The sequence below is a fragment of the Suncus etruscus genome, chromosome 13, assembly GCF_024139225.1.
Source record: "Suncus etruscus isolate mSunEtr1 chromosome 13, mSunEtr1.pri.cur, whole genome shotgun sequence".
Taxonomy (NCBI): Eukaryota; Metazoa; Chordata; class Mammalia; order Eulipotyphla; family Soricidae; genus Suncus; species Suncus etruscus.
In genome coordinates, this window is record NC_064860.1 from 29,538,314 (window position 1) to 29,558,367 (window position 20,054).

A 20,054-nucleotide genomic window follows, 5' to 3' on the forward strand; every position below is an offset into this window, starting at 1 on the left:
CAAGCACCTATCACCTGCGCTGTGTCCCTAGCCTCAATCTTTCTTTATGTTTGGCACAGATATCCAAAGAATCTTATATTTTTCTTTAAAATTCAGTACTTTTATTAGAAAACAGCTGTTAGACATTTGGTTTGATATTTCCAAATAAAAAATATTGTTCCAAAGTGAAGCTTGCTTCCCTGCTTAATTACCTGTATTTAGCTTTTGACTGTCTTCAGCATTTGTCATTCTCCCTCAAATCCTTTTAACTCCTTTCATTTACTTATATATTTTTGGGGGGAGGCACACCTGTTGGTACTCAAGGCCTTCTCTTGGCTCTGTGCTCAAGGATCATCCCTGGCCAAATTCAGTGTACCATATGTGGTGTTAGGATGGAACTAGAGTCAGCCACATCCATGGCAACAGCTTTACCCACTGTAATATAGCCCCAGGCCTTCATTTATTTTATTTTATTTTCATGTCTCTCTTAAAGCTATATTTGTTGTGCTAGTGAGCTCCTTAGAGTTTAATCTTTATGTCTCAAAAATATTCCCCTAGTGGGGCAGGAGAGTTAGCATGGAGGTAGTGCATTTGCCTTGCATGCAGAAGGACAGTGGTTCAAATCCCGGCATCCCATATGGTCCCCTAATCCTACCAGGAGTGATTTCCGAGTGTTGAGCCAGGAGTAACCACTGAGCACTTCTGGGTGTGACCCAAAACCCAAAAATAAAATAAAATAAAATAAAACTTCCCTATTGGGGTCGGAGAGATAGCACAGTGGTAGGGCGTTTGCCTTAGATGCAGAAGGACTGTTGTTCGAATCCCGGCATCCCATATGGTCCCCCAAGCCTGCTAAGAACGATTTCTGAGAACCAGGAGTAACCCCTGAGCACTGCCAGGTGTGACTCAAAAACCATATATATATATATATATATATATATATATATATATATATATATATATATATATATATACACACACACATACATACTTTCCTATTCTTCTTTGAATTCTAATCCGATTTCATCATTTTTTGATGATTTTATTCTTCTAGGACTTTTTTATTGTTTTCAAGCATTTCTCTCTGGCAGGTTTAAATGATAAAAAGATTAGTTTAATCCTATTCATCTTTCTTAACTTTATATGGTTGTTGACCTTTATACTCTTTTAGTAGATTATTCTCACATAATTTTTTTTTTCCAGGAACAATAGCTCAGCGGTAGGGTATTTTGCCCTGTACCCAGCAATCTGGACAAATCCTGGTTCAATTCCTGGCATCCCATATGGTCCCCAGAGACTGCCAGAAGCGATTTCTGAGCACAGAGCCAGGGGTAACCCCTGAGTGCTGCCAGGTGTAGCCTAAAGCTAAACAAAATTTCCCAAACTTTTAGAAAGTTGTTTGGCCCGGATAACTTTTTTAACTTCACGGAGCTCCCCATTTTTCTGGTGTGTGCATGTGTGTGTTGCTGTGCTTAAACAAGTGGTGACTGAATTTGTGATTTCCTGAATTTGCTTCCTTCATTTAATTTTATCTGATCTATTTTTATATACTTCAGTTCCATTAATTCCCACTTCTTTATTTTTAGCAAAATTTGCATCACTTAAAAATACTTCTTTAGCTTTCTGTCTCTTTCCGGCCTTCAAGATGTTGAAGCGAGGACGTGGTGGGTCCTCCGGCGCCAAGTTCTGGATCTCCTTGGGTCTGCCCGTAGGAGCCATGATCAACTGTGCGGATAACACAGGAGCCAAAAATCTGTACATCATCTCTGTGAAGGGGATCAAGACTGAACAGACTTCCCGCCGCTGCTGTGGGTGACATGGTGATGGCCACGGTCAAGAAAGGCAAACCCGAGCTCAGGAAAAAGGTACATCTGGCGGTGGTAATTCGACAATGAAAGTCATATCGGCGAAAAGATGGCGTCTTTCTTTATTTTGAAGATAATGCAGGGGCCATAGTAAACAATAAAGGTGAAATGAACGGTTCTGCCATCACTGGACCAGTTGCAAAGGAATGTGCAGACTTATAGCCCAGGATTGCTTCCAATGCAGGCAGTATTGCTTGATTCTTCGGTGTTTGTATTTGTTAAAAAGAACCTATTAAAAGTACTTGCTTCCAAAAAAAAAAAAAAAAAAAAACCACAACTTCTTTAACCATTCTTAAATGGCACTGAGTATATTCACAATTTTACATAACCATTAACACTATTTCAAACTTTCTCATCATCTCAAACAAACCGTATAAATTAAGCAGTAGTGCCGCTGGACATAGTCCGAAAACTGAAAAAAAAAAAATATATATATACATATATATATATGTAAAAATTTAAGCAGTAGCTCTCTAAATCTCACCCCCTCCAGTTTCTGGTAATCTCCATTGTACTTTTTTTTTTTATCACTATGTTTAGTCTAGCTAGTTAACCTCATACAAGTAAAATTTATACAATACTTGTCCTTTAGTGTGAGATTGTTTTCATTTAGCATGACATTTTCAAGGACTGCCATGTTGTGTACCATTCACTAAAACTTTATTTTTATAGTTGAATAATTGTCTATTATATGTGTATATTACATTTGTTTATTATCTCCTTGGTTAAATTAATTTCTATGTACTTTATTCTTTTGATGCTACTGAAAATAAAAATGTTGCTCTTTGTAGAATCAGAGCCTTTAAGATGGGTTTGGATGTTGGTGGATGGATGGAGGGACCTTACTCTGCCATCCCAGGCCACGTGGCTCTGCAACCCCCTTCAGCCAGCGGGTATCTGGGTCCAGGAGAGTGATGGGTATAGAACTCACTCACATGCAGGCTTCCAGAGAGATAACATCTTTATTTGACCTGGCCATCAAGTGTGGCCTATATCATAAACCTATTTAATCACATGCCATTCTTAGCTTGCCCTGCCTCTTAACTCCTTTTGGCCATCTTTTCTCCTCTGACCTCCATCCAGGTAAAATCCCCTTTTGCCCCTTAGGCAAAACCGTTTATAATCTCCCCAGAACCCCTCCCAAGAATGGGAGGGTCTTGCAAGTAGAGTTACATGTAGCAAGACCCCTCCCACTCTTACCCCTGAGGTATTTTGGCATACTACTGGGAGGGGTCTTGCAGGTAAGATCAAGTTACACAGGAATAATGGGGGGATGGGGCCACAGTTCTTTTTTGTTTTTGTATTTTGGTGTTTGGGTCACACCAGGCAGTGCTCAGGGGTTACTCCTGGCTCTACGCTCAGAAATCACCCCTGGTAGGCACAGGGGACCATATGGGATGCTGGGATTCGAACCAACATTCTTCTGCATGAAAAGCAAACGCCTTATCTTTATGCTATCTCTCTGGCCCCAAAAATGTTGTTCTTAACTCCCCTTTCACTTTATTCATTGATAGTGAATAAAAATAGACTGTTGTTGATTTTTGTCAATGGTTTTGATTTTGTCAAGTTTGTTTTACCTTCAAATTTTTTTCTAGTATGGTTAGTTTAGAGTCAACCAGAGCACCGAACATACACTATTCCTTTCAAATTGTGACTAGTGATGGGAGAACAAAAGGGTTTGCAAAATATCTAGGTAATATTTTGCTTAACCTGAAAAATGCCATATTCCAAATATACAAACATAGCACATAATATCTGGTTTATGAATATAAAATACATTTGTTTCAGAGAAAATTTTTGTTTCTTTTCTTAGACATACTGAAAATATATAATCAGTTCATTGCTTGGAAGCAAGACATTAATTTTCTTTTTTCCCCTTTTTTATTTTTAAAATTTATTTATTTAAAGAAAATGGATCACATAGTTGACATAACTGATCATAATACATTTGTTTCAGAAAGACAGGAAGAAAAGTTATTAAAAAAATAGAAAGAAAGTAGAGAATCTAAAAAATAATTTGAAAAAACTTAAATAAAGAAAAAAAATTTAAAAAAATTGAAAAAGAGCGAGTTCATTAGGAGTTATATTCGTGAAAATTATTGTATTACCAATAAAGTCATTAATACAATAGCCGAAAGTTTAGTACACTCCTTTTTTTTTCCTTTAGAGATGGGAGGTATACTTTAAAAAAAAAGTGTGTGTGTTAGTTGTTTGCATAGGCACAGCAAAATATGGAAGAAGTTGGAAGAAAAGTAAATACAGAGGAAGGAAAAACCTTTGCAAGCCAATCCAGGACCAAAGGTGGTCGTTGGTTCGAATCCCGGTGTCCCATATGGTCCCCCGGCCCTGCCAGGGGATGAGGCTTACCCCTCTGAGGTATCTTTTTGGCACAAGACCAACTCGAGGCTCCAGACGTACTAAGTTGTCCAACCCCATAGTCATTCTCTGTGGTTCCACTATCAGCTCTTCACCATCACAGTTGTTGCTGTCAGGTTTCTGTAGTTATAGATCCTGGTTTCTATACAGGTCCTAAGGACATTGATTTTCCTAAATATTCCTTTGTTTCTTGACATGGAAGCTTTTCCTTTCTGGGAAGTTTATCTTGTAGGACCTGGCTTCCATCTGTCTGTGTACATCATCCTTTCTACTTTTTCCCTACCTTTGATCCCTTCTCTGGCTGGCTCTTTCGCTGTGAGGTTCTTGGTAAAATTGCCAAGAGCAAACTAAAATGAAGATAAAGGGCCATTCTTTTTGTTTGTTTTTGTTTGGTGGCCACACCAAACAGTGCTCAGAGGTTAGTGCTGGCTCTGTACTCAGAAATTACTCCTGGAAGTACTCAAGGGACCATATGGGAAGCCGGGGATCAAACCCAGGTCTTCTACGTGCAAGGCAAAATGCCCTATCCGCTGTGCTATTGCCTCAGTCCTCTGAGTCATTGCTCTTTAATCCCCACATGTTTAAAAACATATAGTTCATCTAACTTCATAGATTTGTTAAATGCAATTAGCTTAGCACTGGTAAATTAAGGCTAAATAAAACCTTGCTGGTTCTCAGGTGTCACTGAACACTGTACTCTGAAGGGCAGCCTTTTAAAAACATGTCTAGGGTTCTCCCCTAAAATTTGATCAATTAGTCTAAGTCATTGCCTGAAGAATGATTTTTTTAAATTATCCAATAATTATGTGAACCAGAGTTGATAATTTTCACACCTTAGGTAAAATCCCAAATAGAAAGAACATTGAAATTAACCATTTTTATTTCTATTTTCCCTTCTGTTGTAAAATGAATTATTTGTTAAAGCCCAATGTTTTTAGATATTAAATAAAAAGACCAAGGGCTTGACAAAAGCATACAAGAGTGAAAAGTGTTGGGCTCACCAGTTGTATGAGGTTCACAATATCATGTAGTCTGGCCCTGGGCACATGCATGCTTCTCATTGGCTGCCCACAGCCCATCTGCTTCTATTATGTGGTCTGTGAATTTTATTCTATAAATAGACAAATGGCCCTTGGCAGAAAAAAAGGTTTCTCATCCCTGCATGAAAACTCATATGTACTAAACTCTAGAATGTATAAGTGTACTTGTTTTTGAAAATATTTACTCTAATTGATTTTCAGAACTGATAAGTCCTATTGTTCAAGCATTATCACTATAAAATTAAAGTTTTAACCTTTGGGGGAAAATGTTTGCCCTTAAACATGAGGTAAAAATGGGCTCAAATGTATTAAGTACTCGGATACCAATATCATATCTGCTTTTCCATTAGAGCAGATAAAAAAAAACACCATAGATTAATTGCTCTCCCTCCACACCCATGTAAGAGAAAATAAAATGCTGTCCTTGCCATATCAATCCAGGTCTCTTGATAGCTGGGGATGTGGTCAGTAGTAGAGTTTCTTCTCTCTCTCTCTCTCTCTCTCTCTCTCTCTCTCTCTCTCTCTCTCTCTCTCTCTCTCTCTCTCTCTCTCATCACAAGGCTATTAAAATACAATTCCCAATTCAAAAACACACTTTGATTAGTTTTTAACCATGAAAATTATATATGCTAATTGTTAATGAAAGAGCAATACAGAGGCTGGAGAGATAGTATAGGGGCAGGGTAGGTGCCTTGAATACAGTCAATACAGGTTCAAATCCCAGCACCACATAAGGTCTATTACCAGGAGTGTTTCCCTGAATGCAGAGCCAGAAGTAAACTCTGAGCAACCCAGCATGCTCCCCACCACTGGATATGCTATCCCCCCCCCCATTTATCATCCCAGTCCTGTGATAGCTTAATGATCCCAGTCATAAACCCCACCGTTTACCCCTGAATTAACATCTATTTAGAATTTCTTAGGTATCTCTAAGGAAAGGACTATTTAAATACATTGCCTAGTATAATAATAATTTTAAAATGGAGTCAAATTACTATTTGTAAATCATGTAAATAACATGATTATTGTGTTAGAAAAGAGTTTTAGATCTAAATCAATGATTTCAAACTGTAGCATTCCAGGATTCCAGGGAGGTAATGGTGTTGACAGAAAGAATGGGGCGTATGACTTTTCTCTATTCCATGTATTGGATTTTGTGTAAGGCAATGCAGAACACATAACTCCATTTCCAAAAGCCTGGAAGAACATCAGGTATTCTAACATTTTATGTATTATCCTTTCTTGTATTCTACAGTTGATAATCTACAGACTTTCTGTTTTGTTTTGTTTTGTTTTCCTCTTCCTTGCAAACTGAGGTTGGGTGTTTCTCACAAAAACTCTAAAATTCTGCGGTTTATCTTAGAGATCATAGAGGAAAGGGCTATATGAAAAGCACAGCAAAGATCTTTTTTTTTTTTTTTTTTTTTGGTTTTTGGGCCACACCCGGTAACGCTCAGGGGTTACTCCTGAGCTTGCGCTCAGAAGTCGCTCCTGGCTTGGGGGACCATATGGGACGCCGGGGGATCGAACCGCGGTCCGTCTCCTAGGCTAGCGCAGGTAAGGCAGGCACCTTACCTCCAGCGCCACCGCCCGGCCCCACAGCAAAGATCTTATTTAAGGACAGTGAAAGCAAAGCTAAGGAATCTACCTAATGTATAAGGAAAATAAATAAATTCTATGATAAGAGTCTTGCAATTTGAATTTCATAGGTTCAACTTTTGACATAATAAGAATCTATAGTCAGATATACCTATTTTAAAATATTTTATTTTGCAGAAGGAGAAATATAGGTAATAAGTCAATTTCTGTGAGTGTAGGCCACCTAGTAGAGTAAGAAGATCTGAGTTAAAGACTTTGGGGGGGGGTCTTTTCCCTATTTGTGTGACTTTGAAGTGACTTAATTCTTCTTAATCCTAATTTATGAATATAAGTATAGGGGAGTTAGATAGTACAGTAAGTACGGTGCTTACCTTGCACATGGCTGACCCAGGTTTAATCCTTCTCATCCCCTACTGCTGCCAGGAGTAATCCTTAAACACTGAACCAAGAGTAAGTACTTAGCACTGCGGGGTGTGGCCCCCAAACCAGAAATCACATATGCACACAAACACATACACATATAAAAAAAATGAATATGTACACAGTACAGTGTTTTGAAGACTAAATGAGAATATGCAGACAAAGCATAGTAGTTTAGTGGATCACATGTGATAATAATTCCACAATTGGTAGCTATTATTCCGTGGAATATCAATATCAAATTCAAAACTCTGATGCCTGGAGGTGAGAAATCTATTATTCTCAGTGGTTGGTTTGTTTTGTCTCCAAAACATGGTTTCCAGTTAATGCCATTTTAGACTATGAGTTGATGACCCAGAGTTCGAGACAAAGGACATGATGGATAACAGCAGAGAGGTAATATAAAATAAATTTGGGGTTTTGGTACTATACACCTGGAGAATACTTACTGATCAGGTGTGAAATAAAACAATTAAGTTCCAACCCACAGCACCTGTGAATATTCCAATAGATCTTTATTCATTTTCTTTCTTCCCCAACCCTTTTACAATTGTTTGTCAGAAAATATTTAATAAATAATACTTTGAGTCTAAGAGTGGGAAAAGGGCCTAGAAAGAGCACCTTTCTTGCATGTTTGATCCCTGGCACCACAGAGTTCTCATGTACCCCCAAAAGAGTTGTAGTAGAAATGTCATTTATGAATAGTCTGATTTTAATTGTCTTTATTCTTTAGTTGATTGAGTTTTACATGAAAAGCTAAACAGAAATTTCTATGATAGTTGTGGAAAGCATTTGTCTGTTAGCTTATGTGACCTTGGATTACTATGTTTGGTACTTGAAAATGTGGGACAAGGAACGAGGTCTTGAAAAAATCCTCTTAGGGCTCTCCACCTTTCCTGACTTGTGTCATTCACTCCATAGTTTTTATTACCACCAGGGCTCCTTAATAGACCATTACTTACTCCTTTCTCTTGAGTTCCAGAGCCCCACCTGGTTTTGTATTTCTTTACCTGGAAATTATATTCCATACCACCTCCTCCATGGGAAACTGAACTCAGTCTTCTGGCTCCAAAATTCAGGACACTGACATCTACTCAAACTTTCAGGCTAAAAACCTGAACCCTTGATTCTTCTGTTGCATTGGGTACACACTGGATTTCCTACCTACAGCTATCAGTTTCCTACCAAGCTGGCAACTCCGTCCTAACTCCATTCCCCACAAGTAAGTTTTCGTAGTGTGTTCAATTATTACAGAAGTTTTCCAAATGGACTTCGGGTTCTTCATCAATTATGCCCATAATCCTCATAATTTATTAACAAAATAATTTCCTCAATTTAATTTTGTTCATGGAAACATCTACAATGAAAACCAAATGTCTGATGCTTTTCTGGCTCTTCTCCAAACAAGAACTCCAGACACTGAAGTGTGGAGTCCTTTACAACCCCAAATATATCTTGCTAGTTCAGTACTCTAATTCTCTGCTACACTCTCATGACATCCTATCCATGGGGTTATGCAGCCCATCCCATGATCTTGGTTTACAATGTCTCTCACACTGAGTGGCCTGGGGGGCTTTGCAGAGAAGGCAGGATTGGAGGACAAGAACTGTTTTGCACAAGTTAAATCTACAAAAGGAATAAACTGGGGCCAAAGTAATAGTACAATGGGTAGGGGATTTGCTTTCCAACTGCCTGGCCTGGATTCAATCACTGGCACCCCATATGGTCCCCTGAGTACCACCAGGAGTGATTCCTGAGTACAGAGCCTGGAGTAAACCCCGAGCACTAAAATTGTCTTATGAAATCATGGAAATTCTAAAAAAGCATTCATTGCAAAACAAAATCAAATTGTTTCCTAACAACAAAAATAGAATTTCTAAGATCAAAAGAGAAAAGAGGTTGGGGGATTTTTTATTTTAAAATAGTTTTTGCACATTTTATAAAGATTTTCTGCAATTCATGTGGATATTAAAAAAAATGACTAATGAAGTGAGGGGCTCTTACATGAGCAAAATCCTAATAAAGCGAGTTGGCTGAAACAGTAACATTCCAGCTTTCTCTATGTGTTGCTCTACCACTATTCATCTGTTCACCCTCCAATTCTTAGGAGGCTTCCCAAAATGTTCTTAGAAAGGGAAATATCCTTCCTGGGCACAGGAAAGAGGAAATTTTAACTCAGTTAGGCATTCCAAGGCTTGACATTGTGTCTAGAAAGTTCTTTCTTATGTTATACAATTCATACTGATAATAAACATCTATTAAATTACAAATTAAAAAAAGTCACAATTTTTCTTTCTTTCTTTTTGGTTTCTGGGACACACATGGTGGTTAACACAGGGGTTACTCCTGGCTATGCAGTCAGGAATCACTTCTGGCAGGCTCAGGGGACCATATGGGACACCGGGATTCGAACCAACCACCTTAGGTCCTGGATCAGCTGCTTGCAAGGCAAACATCGCTGTGCTATCTCTCTGGGCCCCAGAATTGGCTTTTATATGAGTGATGAAAATTAGCTCAGAACATTTGTGCAGAAGGGCTTGTAATTGCTGAAGCGAGTCTATTTTTTATTTATTCTAGTAATAACTTTATTGGTAATACAATAATTTTCACAAATATAACTGCTAATGAACTCTCCCCTTTTCCATCCTTTTCTAAAATTCCTATATTTTCTTTCTAATTTTTAATAACTTCACTTTCTGTCATCCTGAAACATGTATCATGATCAGTTATGCCAACTATGTGATACATTTTCTTTATTTCTTTTTTTTTATATATAAAATATATATATATATTTGGATTTTTGGCCACACCCGGCATTGCTCAGGGGTTACTCCTGGCTGTCTGCTCAGAAATAGCTCCTGGCAGGCACGGGGGACCATATGGGACACCAGGATTCGAACCAACCACCTTTGGTCCTGGATCGGCTGCTTGCAAGGCAAGCAAGATAGCCGCTGTGCTATCTCTCCAGGCCCTTTATATAAAAATCTTTATTTAAGCAACATACATGATTGTAGTTGGGTTTCAGTCATAAACAGAAAACAACCCTCTGAAGCAAGTCTTGAACAATCTGGTTATGAGCATTTAAAGAGGTGGTAATTATGCCTGAGAACAATCCTACCATGTAAGCTGAATCACTTACTATGTTGCATGGCTCTGTGAAAGTAATTTAAAGTAACAAGTTTCACTTGTTGAGCAGACTTGTAATTTATAGGCACTATTGTGGCCAGTAAAGGTCCAGTGATACCACCTTTTCCTGATGATACTCCGTTTATGTAAAACACCAGGGTATTAGGTAGAGGGGAGGAACAGATAATAGAGATTACAAAACGTGTAATTTTGGATATTTTTTCATAAAATCTATAGGTCTCTATTTCTTCGGTGTCAGTTAGCAGAAAACCATTGTGTTCCTTTGGTAGGGTCACATTTTATTACAATTTTTTTTTTAATTTTTGAAGGCTCTGTATTTCAGGTCTTTACATAGTGGTGTTACCTCATTCAGCTTTTCCAAACTGCCATCGATGGGAAAGACTTATGTGTAATAGAACTGTGTGCTAGGTGGATAGGATACAGCTCAGTTCCTGGAAAAGCCTGGTGACAGCTCAACCAATTAATTTCAAGGTTCTTGAGCCAACCAAGTTTGTGAGAACAGTGGTGGTTGGAGTTAATGGGATAGACAGGAAGGTTTCTCCTGTTTTGTTTTTTTTTTAATTTTTTTAAAATTATGTGAACAATGATGCAAAGAAAGAGGACAAGGTAAAGTTACAGTGGAAGGACAATCACCCAAAAACAGAGTTCTCAGAAGAAATTCCCCTGCTGACACCTTAATTTTGAACTTAGAGTTAAAGAACATTAAAAAAATAAAACAAAACTCATGTACAATTACTTTGTCCTTCAAGACCCCAGATTGTAGTACATTATAACATTTCTTAAGGTACACAAAGAAATCTAAAGCCATAAAATTTATGTAACTCCTTAAACTTGAAGCATAGTAGTTTTTTACATTTCCATGCCTATGCATATTAGTTTAACTTAACCCCAAAAGTTTAAGTGGTTTTCTTTTTTAAGGTTTAGAGTCAAAGGAGCACAGTAGAAACGGTGTTAGAGTGGCAATTACTGTTTGCATAGGCCCACCAAAGTATGGGGGAAATAGAAAGGAAAAGCCTTGGCCTAAATACAAGGAGACCTTACCCCTGAGGTTTCCTGACATAGACCAACTCTAGGATCCAGGCAAGCTAGTTTGTCCAATCCAGTTCATTGTCTGTAGTGCCAATACAGTTTTATTTTTCACACAGTATCTGTTGTTGGTATCATGTTTCTGTATTGAAGATCCTGAAATCTGTATATCCTACATTGAAGTCAGGATGGTGCGGAGCGTCCTCTAATTTCACCACACAATTAAAGGGCAATGCAGAAAGCCCTGTCCAGGTCGCTGTTATTGTTTAAGTCTTCTCAGTGTTAAGGGAAGACTCTTGAGTAGATTGATGTCAGAGCAGCAGTAGGGTCTTCCCTGATAGAGGATTGCTTTCAGGTGATGTTATAGACAACTTTGGATGTTTCATAGATGGCTTCCCTGATTCAGGGGTGAATGGAGAATGCCCATTCTTCTGAGGCCTGTGCCAGGTCATTATATCAATGTTCAGAGTGTAAGGTCCAATTGCACTACAAGATTTGTGTGTTCCTATCTCTACTAGATAAGAACTTTTTTGTATGTATAGTATTTTCTGTTTTAATATGCCTATGCATACAAGGAATAATGCCACATGGTGTTATTGGCGCATAGGAGGGCCGCAAGAACAAGTCCAATATATCTACAATATTCAAAGGATATTTTTGATATTGGATATCTCTTTTATGTCATTAGAAATAGTCGGGAGGAGGGTGCGGAATCCTGGACACCACTTTGGTCTGGGATTTAGCCTTCTGGAATCTGCAAAATGACTCCCCACAGTTCCATATAGGGAAATGCATTTTGAGTGGGAACTAATCAGGAACCTAGTATGGTAGCAACCACAGTTACACAATGAAAGAAGGAAGAGGCCAAGAGGCCGCTGAGAGTAAACAAGTAGGAAAAGAGTACTGGTCTCTTCCCAGCCTGAGAGTCCATCCTGTTATTTTTGTTTTGAATATATATGGTACGCCCTCGCACGGGTTTTTTTTTTTTTTTTTTTTTTTTTTTTTGTGGTTTTTGGGTCACACCCGGCAGTGCTCAGGGGTTATTCCTGGCTCCAGGCTCAGAAATTGCTCCTGGCAGGCACGGGGGACCATATGGGATGCTGGGATTTGAACCGATGACCTCCTGCATGAAAGGCAAACGTCTTACCTCCATGCTATCTCTCCAGTCCCCCTCGCACGGTTTTTAAAATGGAGACCAATGAGAAAAAAAATTACCAGTGAATGTCCCGACATACACCAGTGCTGCATCGGCCCGCCCTCCTCCCCATGCATCCCCCGCTTAGTGTAGGGAGAGAAAGGGGGAAAGCCTGAGGACCACTCCAGGGAAGGCCTGGAATCTAGGGGAGAAATAGGGGAATGGCTGGGGGCCTGTCAAGCCTCCCAGCACCCCCAAGCTAGGAAGTAGGCCTCCAACATGAGGTGTCCCTAATCCCATACCTGGGAAGAGCTGGCCTCCAGAATCAAGGGACCTGAAGCCAGATATCTGCCCTGCCACCACCCATGCTCCTTCCCCCTAGAATAGGGAGGGGGAAGCCTGAGGACCCCTAAAAGAGTCCATTTGGAATCCACTTCAGGCCACCATAGCTGGCACCCAGGGAAAGCCTAGGGTTCAGGGGAGAAATAGGGAAATGGCTGGGGGCCTGCTAAGCCTCCCAGTCCCCCCCAAGCTAGGGAGTAGGCCTCTGAAATGGGTGTCCCCTAACCCCATACCTAGGAAGAGCTGGCCTCTAGGATCAAGGGACCTGAAAGCTTTTCCTGTTTTAAATGATAGTTGGGGGGAGTTTCCCAAAAAGTTCTATTTAAGAATATTCCTTCTGGGCCCGGAGAGATGGCACAGCGGCGTTTGCCTTGCAAGCAGCCGATCCAGGACCTAAGGTGGTTGGTTCGAATCCCGGTGTCCCATATGGTCCCCCGTGCCTGCCAGGAGCTATTTCTGAGCAGACAGCCAGGAGTAACCCCTGAGCACTGCCGGGTGTGACCCAAAAAGCAAAAAAAAACAAAAACAAAAACAAAAACAAAAACAAAAACAAAAAAGAATATTCCTTCTGGTTCAGACTCTTGTGTGCTTGCACCCAGAACAGTAGAGAAGCCAAGTCTGTGGGAAGATCATGTGCCAAACAGTATGGGTCCTGTATTCAGGTGTACTTGCTGTTATAGCGGATAATACAGTATGAGGTATGGATATGTGTGGCTTTTTCATGGGATTAGGCTCTAAGATTCTGAATCTTTGGATCTTACTTCAGTGTTGCTATCTGGGTAAAGGGTGGGTGTCAGGGGGGAGAAAGAAATGACAGTATCATCATAGACTCTGAGATGACAAGGAACAGCGATGATTTGACTTAAACTTGAGGTTGGTGAGTCAATGTCCCACCTCTGAACCCAGAAAGCCTTTGCTGGAAAGTGGAGTGGGATCAGGATAGAAAATAGTAAAACCAAGTAACAAGGTGCCAGAGGCATGACATGTCTGGGAATCATAATAGTAGAGCCCTTAGAACCTGGGACCAAGCATGAATCAAGAAAATGGCGTGTCTGGTGATACAAATGAAAAAGTACCGTGACAGTCCCACCTGAGAGAGTAAGGCACAGGAGGGCCCTGAGGATTAGCTGTGGGAACTGGGAGGGACTGTGCCATTGTCTGCTGGGATCAGCATTGGTGTACCTTGTAGGAGAGCTTAGTAGCAAGGCTGAGGTTTGCTGGGGCTCTTCATTGCTGTCTCTGCCCTGTGGAATGAAATTCCTCGGAGGGGATTTTATTGACACCAGGAAATAGAAGGGTGCCGAGAGAAAAATGTTTCCTACATGCCTTTTTTCACTCCACAGGCAGTTTGCTGTTTTTTCAATTTAACCCATAACTTTTGCTGAGCTATTTTCTCTTTGTAGTTGTCAAAGTATCATAGAAATTCTACTCATGGTTTCATCCTCTGAGAAGATGTCATGAGAAAGTCAGAATTTCAGGTCAACCCGACTCTTCCCAGACTATTTGGAGGCTGACATACACGTTCTGGAGTAAAATCTAAGAATTAAGAATATACACTTTTCCTATCCTGCACTCCATTATCAATACCATCACAAAGACTTTACATGGAACTTTTTAACACAGACCTAAACTTGATTTTTCACTTTTGGTGATGCTTAGTGTAACTCAAAATTGTGGAACTGTAAACTTGAAATTATTTCTCCTCCTCATTCTTTTTTTTTGGTTTTTGGTTTTTGGGCCACACCTGGTGATGCTCAGGGTTTACTCCTGACTATGCACTCAGAAATCACGCCTGGCTTGGAAGACATATGGGATGCCGGGGGATTGAACAGCTGTCTGTCCTAGGTTAGTGTGTGCAAGGCAAAGGCCCTACTGCTTACGCCATCACTCCGGCCCACTTCTTGTTGATTCCCTCTCTTCCTACCCAAGCAAGTTACTAAATCTACTGAAAAAAGGTTCAGTTTGTCTCTATCGCAATTTCATTGCTAAATGGGCTATTGTGGGGCCACAGAGATAGCATGGAGGTAGGGCATTTGCCTTGCATGCAGGGTGGTGGTTCAAATCCTGGCATCCCATATGGTCCCCGGAGCCTGCCAGGACCAATTTCTGACTGTACAGCCAGTAGTAACCCCTGAGCGCTGCCGCGTGTGACCCCCCCCCAAAAAAAAAAAACCCAAGTAAATGGGCTATTGCAATAATTAAGTGGTCTCCAGCCTCTCTCTCCTTTAGTTCATTTTTGCTGCCATTCCATGGACATCCAGTTTCATCTGGTGATTCTCAATTAAAAACTTAGAAAGGGGCCACAGGGATAGCATGGAGGTAGGGCATTTGCCTTGCATGCAGAAGGGCGGTGGTTCGAATCCCTCCATCCCATATAATTCTTCAAGCATGCCAGGAGTGATTTCTGAGTGCAGAGCCAGGAATAACCCGAGCGCTACCGGGTGTGACCCAGAACCAAACAAACAACAAAACAAAACAAAAACTTACAAGAAAATAAAACCCAAGGGGCTGGAGATTGTTCTCTCTCCAGTGGTAGGGCATTTGCCTTGCATGCAGCCCATCTAGGATGGATGGTGGTTTGAATCCCAGCATCCCATATGTTCTACCTGTGCCTTCCAGGAGCAAATTCTGAGTGCAGAGCCAGAAGTAACCCCTGAGCGCCGCTGAGTGTGACCCCCCCCCCAAAAAAAAAGAAGAGAAAAAGAAAGAAGAAAAGAAAATTCAAATAGAATAATGAAACCTATCATCACTGAATACCAATATTGACTTCATTTTTTTTATGTTGGCAGCTTCTTTTTTTTTAAATAACTATCTTTATTTAAACACCATGATTACAAACATGATTATAATTGGGTTTCAGTCATAAAAAGAACGTTCACCTGTCTTCATCAGTGCAACATTCTCATCACCAGTACCCCCATCTCCCTCCGTCCACCCACCCCTCACCTGTATTCGAGACAGGTTTTCTATTTCCCTAACTCATTGACATTGGTATGATAGTTCTCAGTGTAATTATTTCTCTAACTGCACTTACCAGTCTTTGTGGTGAGCTTCATATACTGAGTCAGTCCTTCTGGCCCTCATCTCTGGGAATTATTTCAATAATGTCTTTTATTTTTCTTAAAACCCATAGATGAGTGAGACTATTCTGTCTCCCCTCTGACTTATTTCACCTAGCATAATAGATTCTCTGTACATCTATGTATAGGAAAATTTCATGACTTCATCTCTCCTGATGGCTGCATAATATTCCATTGTGTATATGTACCACAGTTTCATTGGCTATTCATCTGTTGAAGGGCATCTTGGTTGTTTGCAGTCTGGCTATTGTAAATAGTGCTGCAATGAATATAGGCGTGAGAAAGGCATTTTGGTATTGCGTTTTTGTGTTCCTATGGTATATCCCTAGGATAGTATAGCTGGATCATATGGGAGCTCAATTTCCAGTTTTTTTGAGAAATCTCCATATTGTTTTCCATAAGGGTTGGACTTGCTCCAGCAGTGAGAGTTCCTATCTCCCCTACATCCCTGCCATCGTATTATGGTCATTCCTGTAGCTCAAGTTTATCTATAATCTGACCCCAATTCACTTTAATTTTTATCATCATCTATATTATCATTATGATGAAATAATTCCAACTCTCCACTTTAGTAATGATTTAGCTTCCATGGTAAGAAGCTTGCCATAAATATTGGAGCAGTGTAGTTAGGGTAAAGAAGGGACCAACATGACAATGTTAGGATAACTATCTGTATAAGAGCTGGGTGGTGAAAGATAGTGATTTGCATGGAATCTCTTCATTAACAATAGTGCAAACACAGTGTCTACAAGAAAAAAAAGGGGAGAGAGTGAGAGTGAGAGAGACAGAGAGATGTAAAATGCCTGCCCAAAAGCAAGAGAAAGGGAATGGGGGAAACTGGGGACAATGGTGGCAGGAAATGTGCACAGGTGAAGGGTAGTACACTGTGAAACCAAAACTCAATCATTAAACACTTTGTAACAACAGTGTTTAAGTAAAAGAAAAAAAAACTTCACTAAAAGAATGATACTGGAGGGGCCGGAGAGATAGCATGGAGGTAAGGTGTTTGCCTTTCATGCAAAAGGTCATTGGTTCAAATCCTAGCGTCCCATATGGTCCCCCAAGCATGGCAGGAGCAATTTCTGAGCGCAGAGCCAGGAGTAACCCCTGAGCACTGCCGGGTGTGACCCAAAAAACAAAAAACAAAACAAAACAAAAGAATGATACTGGCTACTTAGGTAGAAGAAAGAAAAGAAAGGAAATCAAGGCAGGAAGGAAGAAGATGATAAAGGGAAGTAATGGGGAATAGGGGTCGAGGTTTTAGTTATATTGATGATATGGAAAAGTCGTATAGCTATATATCCAAAGTATAACTCAACACAGATTGTGGGATGACTGGGGATGACAGGACTGGGGAGGATGAAGTATGGAAACACTGGTGATGGGAGTTAATACTGATGGTGAACTTTTGTATGCCTAAAATGCAACTATCAAAAATTTTGTAACCATGGATCTTTAAATAAAAACATTCTAAAGAAAAAATAAAATTTTACCTATCACTTTTTAGTTTCTTTCTACCCTACACATGGATACAACTCTTTTCTGTCTAGAGTCATATTTGTTCTTGAAAGTTAACAAAATTATTTCATGCTTTTATGCTATGTGTAGGTATAGATAAAATATATAATTTCTGGCAATGGTCATTAAGAATTTTCCCATTTCTTGTTTTCATATTATTAACCCCCAATTAAATGAACCCATAAACATTTTAGAACTTTATTTATATACATGTTTTCTGTATGCATAGCAAAATAGGACAATCATTTTGTATTATCATAATCTTGTTTTTAATTCTGCATGAGTAACAATTTAATATTTGTAAGTACACAGATAATCTAAATTTCCTTATCACGTTATATTTCTGAACAGTGCTTCTAATCTTTATGGAGGGTGTTGAAGTTAGGACTAACTATAAATATACTAATGAATCAATTTATAAATTAATGGACAATTTATAATTCATTTACCATGTTAGACTGTAGAAATTTCTTTTCTTTTTGTTGTTGTTTTGCTTTTTGGGCCACATCTGGTGACACTCAGGGGTTACTCCTGGCTATGAGCTCAGAAATCTCTCCTGGCTTGGGGGACCATATGGGATTCTGGGGGATTGAACCTAGGTCCATCCTAGGTTAGCACGTGTAAGGCAGACCCTTGCATCACCGCTCTGGCTCTTAGACTGCAGAAATTTCTGTGGGCCAATAAGAAAATACAGAGGATAAGATACTTGCCTTGGGGCCCGGAGAGATAGCACAGCGGCGTTTGCCTTGCAAATGGCCAATCCAGGATCAAAGGTGGTTGGTTCGAATCCCGGTGTCCCATATGGTCCCCCGTGCCTGCCAGGTGCTATTTCTGAGCAGACAGCCAGGAGTAACCCCTGAGCAATGCCAGGTGTGACCCAAAAAACCAAAAAAAAAAAAAAGATACTTGCCTTGCATGTAGCTATGGTCATGACAATGGCTTGAACTCCAGTACCATATCTAGTCATTTAAGTTACTGCGAGGTGTAACTCCTGACAACTGAGTTGGAAAGGCCCTGAGCACCACTGGGTATGCCAAAAAACAAACAGGGGCCGGAGTGATAGCACAGTGGTAGGGCATTTACAATGTATGTGACCTCCAGGATGGACCTTAGTTTGATCCCTGGCATCCTATAAGGTCCCCTAGCCAGAAGTGATTTCTGAGTGCATAGCCAGGAGTAACCCCTGAGCGTCAATGGGTGTAACCCCCAAAAAGCAAAAAATAAATAAATAAAATAAAAAATAAAAATAAATTAAAAAGTAAATTAAAAATTGTAGATAATTTAGAGATATCAAAGAAACTGAATCTGGGTTCTCTAGCAAATATAGCACCAATACTTTAAAAAGCAGCATACAGGTTCTGGTATGAGAAGAACACTAATGCTAAAGCTCTAAACACTAATGCAAAGTAGGTACCTTGTAAATAGTTAATATGCTCAGTGACAGCAGATTATTTAGCTTCCCACGAGTTAAAATATACCTGTATATAAGGAGGTGATACTGAGGAGTTGGGAGGTCCTGGCTTACATAAGCAAAGACCAACTAGTTCATCTGATTTATGAATGAAAATATTTTCAGCTAACCTGCTGAGGGGGAGACAAGTGGTCCAAAAGGGCAGAATTATAATCAGTACAAGATCTACAAATTCCATCATATTAAAACGGGGTCATTCTAACAACCAAATATTTCAAAAAAATATTTATATCAGTACTTCTTTATCAGTCTGACCTTATTTTTCTTAAAGATCTTAAACATGCATTTAAGATAAAAAAAAGTTTAAGAATCGGTGCCGGAGCAATAGAACAGTGGTGAGTGTTTGCCTTGCAAGCGTCTGCTCTGGGAAAGATCCCGGTTCAATTCATGGCATCCCATATGGTCCCCCGAGTCTGCCAAGAACGATTTCTGAGCTCAGGGCCAGGAGCACTGCAGAGTGTGGACCAAAAATAAAATATAATGCAAAAATTTAAGAATCACAAAGTTATAAAAAGTGCTAAATTTTTTTTTTTTTTTTTGGTTTTTGGGCCACACCCGTTTGACGCTCAGGGGTTACTCCTGGCTATGCGCTCAGAAATCGCCCCTAGCTTGGGGGGACCATATGGGACGCCGGGGGATCGAACCGCGGTCCTTCCTTGGCTAGCGCTTGCAAGGCAGACACCTTACCTCCAGCGCCACCTACCCGGCCCAAAAGTGCTAATTTTTACTACTTTTTCTATTTTCTTGGAACAATGCTTTTCAGAGATGGAAATATTGTCATTTTCTTAAAAAATGTTTACATGATATCAGTAGAGCATTTCATATAAAAAAAAAAAAAGCAAAACATGGGGCCAGAGTGATGGCATTAGAGGTAAGGCATCTAATGCCTTGCAAGCACTAGCCTAGGATGGACCATGGTTCGATCCCCTGGCGCCCCATATGGTCCCAAGCCAGGAGCAATTTCTGAGCACATAGCCAGGAGTAACCCCTGAGCGTCAAATGGGTGTGGCCCCCAAAATAAAAAAAAAGCAAAACATGCTGTGACAATAAGAAACT

The 20,054-nt window shown here is 39.9% G+C and overlaps 1 pseudogene; it reads left to right on the top strand.

The window, feature by feature from the left end:
* The first annotated feature begins 1,624 nt into the window (after window positions 1-1,624).
* On the top strand, window positions 1,625-2,056 carry LOC126026230 (60S ribosomal protein L23-like; annotated as a pseudogene).
* The last annotated feature ends 17,998 nt before the right edge of the window (window positions 2,057-20,054 follow it).